Source organism: Vombatus ursinus, unplaced genomic scaffold (assembly GCF_900497805.2).
Source record: "Vombatus ursinus unplaced genomic scaffold, bare-nosed wombat genome assembly UNPS02014818.1, whole genome shotgun sequence".
Classification (NCBI taxonomy): domain Eukaryota; kingdom Metazoa; phylum Chordata; class Mammalia; order Diprotodontia; family Vombatidae; genus Vombatus; species Vombatus ursinus.
In genome coordinates, this window is record NW_020954596.1 from 43,620,367 (window position 1) to 43,629,650 (window position 9,284).

Here is a 9,284-nt window from a genome sequence, read left to right on the forward strand (position 1 = left end):
GAGTAGTGATTTCTTCAGTGTAGGAACTTCTAGTATGGAAAATAGTTCCATCAATACACATCTGCAACCATTCTGTAACTTAGAGTCTTAGGCACTGAAAGTTTAACTGATTTTCCCAGTGTCATATGACCAGTTTGTCAAAGAAGTAGAACCGGAACCCAGGTTCTCCTAACTCCAGAGATACCTCTTGATTGATTATGACACACTGTTTCTCATGGGTGGGGATCATAGAAGATAACTGGTGAAACATGTTTATATTTAAGGATTTGGAATTAAAATAAACTTCAGTCTCATCATGCTGTCCAATTGTTTTCATCATTAAACTCAAGATATTGGTAGACATTTGTATCTGCTAGAAGAGATGTTTATATATATATATATATATATATATATATAATCTTATATTTCTGTTATGTAAAAAAAAACCCTTTTAAAATGTCAGAATTTATGTTCATATTATACAAACTAAATTCAGTGGTTGCTGATTATCAACCTGCTTTGGAATTATTCTGAGGGTCAGATGAGTTGATGTTTATGGAAGAACTTCTATGTTCTGTGTAAGTATAGCAGGGCTGAGCATGCTCAGAATTGTCTTTCCTGGTTCTTGTCACCATGTGGAAGCTTTAGGATCTGCATCTGGCTGGATGATAGCCCAGTGCTGGAAGAATTTGGTCTTTTGGTATGATGTGGCAGGCCTTGAGTGGTGCTTTGATAAGGGTAGGAGGGCAGTGCTTAATCAGTTAAAAGAGCAAGCTTCTGACTTGAGCTCCTGCTTTAACTCCCCCATGCTTGTGTCTTATGTCATGTCAATGATCATGTCTTATGTCTCTAGACAACTTGTAAAGGGAGAATTGGGAATAGGTGACATTTTTTCCCCCTAAACCACCATTGTTCCTATATAGAGCATGGATTCAACAAGGTAACATACAGATAGGCCTCTGGCTTCCTCTTCTACCTCTGTTTCTCTTGAGTAGGGGACTGATCTTGGAGTTAATATGTCAGAGCTTATAGGGGATTTACTGAGCTTGAGAAGTCTGGAGGTCTAGGGTCCTATCACACTAGAAGTGGCAAGAGATTCTGCATTGAATAATATGACTATAGGCAAGACAATTTGACTAAGCTTGGCCATTTTACCAGTGGATATGTACTTGGGATGTGTAGACAGAATAGATCTTAGGTAAAATATAAAATGCCTAATTAATATGCCTACAAACTGCTTTTTCTTCTCTTCCTTTTTTTTCCTTCTCTTTCAGTCTCTCACCATCTTGTAATAATAGGTATATGTTAAGTTACTGAATAATTTTTTTAATCATTCCTATAATGTATATTATGGTAGCATTTTTTGGTATGAATAAATTACTTCTCTTTTGCCTCCTTCATATTGTACACTGATTATATTTTTTTTTCCTTTTTAACTCTTTCAGGAAACCTTAGACATAAGTCATAACTGGGCTATAAAGAAAATCAAACTCATGTTGCTAGGATGAGGGTTTGATGAGCTGAAGCTGTATGACAATAAGGAGTGTAACTCCTTTCATTAGAAGCCAGGTTCTACCAGAATTAAACTTAATCCAAACCTTATGCCTAGGTACAAAACAGGCAATGGGGCCAGCAGTGGTTACTGAAATATAGAAAAAAAAATGAAGAGTTGTATTTTTTTTTTGCTAAATCCATGTTATGTAAACAACTAAACTAACTTTGGGGGCATATGAAATAGTATGTGAAAGGAGAGAAAACACTAAAAAAAGAAATAACTGATAGATATTTCTAGCTCTCTTTCTCTAAAAATCTTTGATTGAATATGCTTTCAAGCTTGGATTAATAAATTTCATCACTTCTTGGCTGGAGTGGATGGGGTGGGAAGAGTTGGTAACTGGTTCATATTTGAATTATTAATGTAATTGAAAGAAACAAAGGCAAAGAAGAATTGTCAAAATTTTCTATCTATTCATAGAAAATTCATTGGATAATTGATAATTCTTCGTATTCCTTTTATGAGATTCAAAGTAAATTAGTTCATTTCTTGAACTTTCACTCTCCTTGTCTATATATTATATTTATCCCTAAAAAATTCCTAGGAAGATTAAGAAGAATTAGTTAATAACCATCGAGAGTTCTATTATCCTCAGTTGAGATAACTATTAAGAAAAGAAGCAAAAGTAAAAGCAGTCAGATTTAAGACTCATTAACATCAGCTTGATCCCACACAAATTTCCATTCTCTAACATCCCAGGGACTTTTGTTTTCCCAGGGCTATCATCTTGGATTCACAACCATTAGCAAAGCAGTACAAAGGGAGAATCAACATCACTGAACTTGGAAACAAGACAACTCAATTCCACAATTTTATAAGGAAATGATTTTAGTGCTTTGTTCTCAGGAGTTTTGCCATATCTATAGTTTTTTTCCTATTATAGTTCATAGTTATCAAAAGGAAAGTTAATTACAACCCAATTAGTTATCAAGATGAGGTCCTCCTGGGCCAATACATAAAGGTTTTTGTGCTTCAAGTTGCAACTCATTAAATATTGCTTTTAAAAAAAATGATGCTGAAATCATTAAAAATACTACAGACATACATAGGTAATAAAGAAACCAGAGCAAGACACTAGTTATTAACAAGACTTCAAACAGAAATTCTCTTATGTTATTCTCAAACAATCCACATAACTATTTTAAATATCATCATTTAAGGGAAGAGTTTACTTCAATTTTAATTCTGAAGACACTGAGCTCCATTAAAATGCAAAATATCATAGAGAATGGGTAAAATATAGGAAAATAGCAATCATAGTGCCTAGAAATTTATAGAGGACAAAAGCCAAGGAAAGATAAAGTTCAAATACAAAAGTTTCTTAATAGGTGAGAAAAGTGAGTTGAATCTAATAAGATAAAATTTAGTCAGAATTGATGTAAAGTGTACTTGAGTTAAAATTCAACTTTGTAAATACTTTGTAAACAGAAATGACAAGACTATATAAGAGTTAATATTAAAAAAAATCTGAGCCTTTTTGGTGGACTGCAAGCTCAATATTATTTAACTGTGTGATACTCAAATACTCAGTGGTCTCATTACTGAAGATTAAAGATATTCTTGCCAAAGGTTCAGTTCACAACTCTTACAGGCTTGCCCTTTCTACCTATGCCCTTCCCTAACTGATGTAAGAAGATCCAATTAATATTCTGGGGGCCAATAATGTTTTCTCCTGATACGACTATACCAATGGAGGATATAGGCTAGCTTCTCTATCCATTATCCTGCCATGCTTCTCCCAGATAAGCACCCTCTTTTTATATTCCCTGGTTGCTCCTTATTTTTATGTAACCAATTTATATTTTGTATCCCACATTTACCAGATGACAACTTTTGCTCTACTTTATTGATGCAGGGAAATGACAGAAGATTAGAGGCAAAGTTTGAGGACAGGCAGTGAGATATAAAGTAGTGAGGTCTGCAGTTGTAAGGAGATGAAACAGGGAAGAAGGTAGGAAAATGAAATGAGGGCACCTGTGAGAGGAGAGTTCCTATGGGAATTTACACATTTGGGGTTATGTAAGTCAGGCATTACTCATAAGAATAAAATGAAACAGGAAATATGACATTTAATTCCTTCACATTCATTTCTAAATAACAGTGGGAAATAATCTTTAATATTTCCCTACATTTTCCTTGATGCAGCATTTGACTTAACCATAAGTTAGGGGGTACTTAACCTGGGGCCTGGACCTGACATAGGTATATCATAATTTTGAGGTATGTGTGAATTAATTAAATGTGTGTATGTGTGTGTGTGTGTGTGTGTATAATTGGTTTCTTTTGAAATCCTATGTATTTCATTTTATACATTATTCCAAGGAGGAGTCCATAGGCTTCTTCAGGGGTCCATGACACGAAAACAATGAAAAATCCTATGCTAAGTACTTCTCTAGCCTCAATCAGTGTATTTCCCTATAAAGTAAGATGCTCTTATTTTTCTTTTAATCAACTTCTCTAAATGTTTTTCATTAATTTCATAGGATGAGAGAAGTAAAATTTTAAAATTCATACTTTGTGAATGGGAAAAAATAAAATTTTTCTGTCTCATAATGTGTAAATTCACATTTGTTTAATTCTGTAATCACCTTTAAATGAAATGTTTCTTGGGTTGTTTCAAAGATATTTTGAGAACTGGCCAAAAGTCCAGTAGAAAACATACATGAATCGTATCAGAGAATAGTCTGCTTCATCTGTTTAAATTCTCTCATTGTTTTGGGAAGACACTTGGCAGACCTCACTAGTACTTGTTTTATCTCTTGCTGTATAAAGTCAACAAGAGCTGGATGCATTCAACGACCAAAAAAATAAAAATCTCCTATCATTTCATAGAACCTCACATGTACAGAAGGGTATTATTAAATGTGATAAAAGCTGCTGAAATAGCTTCTGGGCTTGGAAATAGATGAAAAAACCCTTTAAGCCCCCAAACTCTACTTCCCAGAATTATTTACCTCATCATAGCCCTGCTACATCCCTGAGACAATTTGTGCCAGCCAAGATACATTTGTCTCTTAGAAGAGCATCTGTGTGGCATCCCTCACAGAGCCCCCCCACCACTACCCCCAATTACCTTTCTGGCTCTCTACTGAATTTGAATAGACAGTAGATATGGAGCAATTAAGCTACAGAGAGATCAAATAGAGTATTTAATGCCATAGTTAATAGCAATCCCAGCACTGCCACTGAAATACAGTCACAGACAAGATCTTGATGGGAACGGGACCTTAGTCCTTTGACTCCTTAAACCATAATGCCCCTTTGAAGTTGTTCATGGAATCATAAGACTGTAGTTGGCTCCCATTTAAAATTCCATTCATGTGGCAACAATCTTAGAGAGAACTGAATCAAGGAAAGTCCTTTGCTTTTATCCTTGTTTTATTTAGAAACAAGCTTGTGAGCAAATTGACAAATCTTCACTGGCAACAGCCATCCATTTGATTCTTTGGGAACAGTGAATACTAATACAAAGTCATCCAAACAAGTTAAGCCCTATATTTCCATCCAAACAGTGAAATTCTTAGCACATGATAAAAGACAAAGTCAGAATCAGGTGGCAATAAGGAGAGTTTCTTGGTGCTGGGGAGCACTCCAGTCAAATAAATCATAAATTAGGATCAAAGGATTTTTGTGCTAGAAGGAACCTGAGAGATCATCTAGTAATTTTACAGATGAGCAAACAACTTCAGACAGGTGAACCTATTTGCCCAGGGTTGCATAAGTTGTAAGCAACAAAGCTGAGATTTAAACTTAAGTTTTCCATCTCCAAAACCAATGGTATAGTACATGGAGTACCTGAGTTTGGGTCAAGAAGACCAAAGTTTGATTCCTGCTTCAAATATAGTAGTTATGTGACTGTATGTAAATCAGTTAACCTCTTTCATTCTCAGTTTCCTTATCTGTAAAATGGGGATAATAGCAGCACATACCTCACGAGATTATTTTGTGTCTCAAATGAAATAATATATGTGAAAATCCTTTGCAAACTATAACACTTTGCACTAGATAAATATTAGCTATTATTTCTATACCACACAGCTTCCTGTGAACACAGGTATATGAATGAGCCTCACTCAAATTTCCTCTCCTCAACTGGATCACCCAAAGGAGGTTGGCTGGTAGAGCTCCTGCTATGGCTGCTGTGTTCCTAAAACAGGCTGGAGATCCGGATCCCTTCTCTGTAGCAAAAGGGCTGGTTCTACTGCCTATGAAAACAGAGCAAAAAATCACTGCAAAGTGTATTTCCCTGAGCCTCAGAAAGTTTTTCTGTAAGTTGGAGTTGAAAACAAAACAAAACAAAACAAAACAAAAAAAAAAAAACACAAGTCTCAGCAGGTTGAGAATATTGTTGTCTCTAAATGTTCTGTATAATACCCAGATTGGTTAAAATATATGGGGATAATTCAGCAACCACTTAAATTATGACTGAATTTTTGAAAGATGGCATGGTCCCACAAGACCTCAAGTCAATTTCAATTGGTTCCTTTGGGTCCTCTTCAAATACCTCCCTATAAATGTGAGAAACAAGTTACTCTCTGATTAGTTACCTTTTCCTTTAATCCTTAACATTATTTTAACCTCTTTTGCTCAGAAGGCAAGACTAAAATTTAGATGAAGATAGGTATCAATTGTGTTTGACATTGCACTAAACTGCACATTGCATTGCAAAATTTCATTTTTGAGGAAGCTAATATTTTCTTCCCAATAATTAACCATTTTTGTTGTGCAGTCATTTCAGTCATGTCTGACTCTGTGACCCCATTTGGGGTTTACTTGGCAAAGATACTAGACTGGTTTGCCATTTCCTTCACCAGCTCATTTTTACAGATGAGGAACTGAGGCAAACAGGATAAAGTGACTTGCTGAGGGTCACACAGCTAGTAAGTGTCTGAAGCTGCATTTGAACTCATGAGATCCTGGACAAACTGCTAGGTCTCAGTTTCTTCATTTGTAAAATGATGGGGTTGGACAAGATGACCTTTGAGCTTCCCTCTGCTTTTAGGCCATCTTTTACCTTAATTCTTACTTAGCCTTTAAATTCTGAATGGGCTTTGCTTCAGACAACCTGAAACCTGGGAAAGACCTTAGCTAAAAAAGCCAAGGTCCAGTGATCCTCTGCCCCCCTCCTCGCCCCCTCCCCTTACCTCCTTCTCTGACTCTTTACCCTTCCCTTTTTCTCCCCTTCCTTCCACTCCCCCTTCCTTTTTCTCCCTTCTCCTCTCCCCACCCTCCCTTCTCCTCCCCCATCCCCATCCTTCCCTCCATCCTTTCTCCTTCTTCCCTTCCTCGGCCTAGACGATGCTGTGGTGGAGGTGGCTGTGGAGGCCACAGAACCTGGAGCCCTCTGAGGCAGACATCACCAGGCTGTGCCAGGACATGTTCTCCAAAATGGCCACATATCTAACAGGTGAGCTGGCAGCCACAAGACTGTAAACTTCTGGAAAATATGAACAAGCTGACTAGGTTGAAATATCTAGAAATGAAAGATATTGCAGTAAACGTAAGTAGGAACCTATAGGACTTAAACCAGAAATCTGCAGCACTTCAGCCTTATCTGGATAAGATCACTTTAATTGAGGAGCAAGTAGCAACTCTTCAGCAGGCAGCTTACAAGTTGGATGCACATTCAAAAAAACTAGAAGCAAAGTACAAGATGTTAGGGAAGTGATGAAAAAATTCCTTAGCACAAAGACTTTAACTACAAGAATATTTCGTAAGAGCTGAAATAAGTGGGATGGAACTTATCACTATGCTTCAGTTCCTAAAAGGACACGTTGCTGCTGATCCAAGGAAAATCCCAGCCCCCACCTCTGGTTGGATGTGTAACTTTGGCCACCCCTTGGTGTTTCCTAAACTTGTAGCCCTGGAACCTCATCTTATCGTGTGCTTCATTGTGTGCCTTGGAGCAAGGCTCAGAAATCAGAATCGACCTCGTCTAGAGCAGACACAGAGAAGAGGCTTTCCTCTCCCTGTCTCCTCCCTTCTTCCTTCTCTCCTAGGGCTCCAGCTTGGACTCTCTGTTATGAATGTGACCCCCACCCCCTTCATAACTTATTCTTCAACTTAAATAATAAGTGCTGACTTATGACCTTCAAAAAAAAAAGCCAAGGTCCCCCAATGCATCTGGGGCCATTGCCAGTCATCTTGACTATGTCTTGCCGCTGGACTCAGATGACCTTGGAGGAGAAAGAGAGTGAAGTTGATGACCCTGCACAGCTCTGCCTCACTTAAATCCAATTCACTTACAAATCAAGATGTCAGCCTCCTGATATCACTGGTCCTCTTTGAGAATGAAGGATGAACAACAAAGAGCCTGTGACTTCTCTAATATGTGGTTAGGAAAGAATTTCCGTGGTGATATTTTGCTGAAGACATGGCATTAACATTATATGAAGAATATTCTATGACTTATTAAAACACTGAAAATATGCTAAAGATGTACTGTTGACCTGCCCTGTCAATTTTCTCACTAATTTTGACTTTGGTATAGCCCTTTCAATATAGGACAATGTTTCAAATGATATAGTAGAAGGAAAACAAAAGCAAAATTTTACACTAATAGTTATCTGAAGGAGTTGTGGTAAACATTTAATTAGCATACATTCTATAAATTCCTCTAAAGTTTCTGCCAATCATTTCTAGGCCAAAACCTCAAATATTTTCAATAGGTGAAAACCTACTGGGGCAAAAAGATTTTAAGAACACCTTTCCCACATGCTTGTTCTACCTACCCTGTGCAGAAACAAACAAACATAAGGCCCAAATTAATCAGAATTAATAGAAAAAAATGGATGGTATTTTTTTGAGGAGACACAAATGAAATTATGACTGGTTTTTATTAGGTAACATAAGGGAGTTACTTTAGGATTACTGATTACAATATGACAATGGCCTTTTTAAAAATTTCTGGAATGAATTAGTAATTCACTTATGGTAAATTAATAACAATAATAAAGCCAGGAATATAGTTTTGGCATTGTAAATCTTATATTATTCTGTTTGTGGGATCATAAGATCATTAATTTGAAAATGGAGGGGTCTTTAGAGGTTACCTAATCCAAAGGCCTCATCTTAGATGTAAAGAGAACAGGAAACAGAGAAATGAATGCCTTGCTGAGGTTCACAGTTAGCAATGGTAGAGGAGAGTTTTAAGAACATACACATAACCTTTGATGCTAAACCCAATGTCTTTGTTTTGTTTTATTTCACCACAGAGAGTTATCAGGGTTTCTTGAGCTCTTTTGAGAAAAAAATGGAGTAAATTTTTAAAAAAATTTTACCTTTTTATCCATTTTAGTCACTTGATAAAATTACTAGTGAATGAATGTTGTTCAATCGTGTCTTACTTTGTGACCTTATTTGGGGTTTTCTTGGCAAAGATACCGGCATGGATTGCCATTTCCTTCTCCAGCTCATTTTACATATGAAGAATTGAGGCAAATATGGTTGAGTGACTTGCCCAGGGTCACACAGATAGTGAGTGTCTGGGGCTCAATTTGAACTCAGGAAGATAAGTCTTTCTGACTTCAGGTCTGGCACTCTATCCCTCTGCCACATATCTGTGTGTCTCTATATCTTTATCTATATCTATTTATCTCTATGTATATGTATGTATATATGTATACATCCACAATAAGGAAATAGAATGCTGTGCTTGAATTCAGGAACAGCAGGATTCAGATCCAATATGTGATTCTTACTAATGTAGTATCTACCATGCTGTCCTGTGACAATCATAGGGGTTCCCTCT

The 9,284-nt window shown here is 36.7% G+C and overlaps 1 pseudogene; it reads left to right on the top strand.

The window, feature by feature from the left end:
* The first annotated feature begins 6,910 nt into the window (after positions 1-6,910).
* On the top strand, positions 6,911-7,202 carry LOC114023800 (annotated as a pseudogene).
* Positions 7,203-9,284: the final 2,082 nt, after the last annotated feature.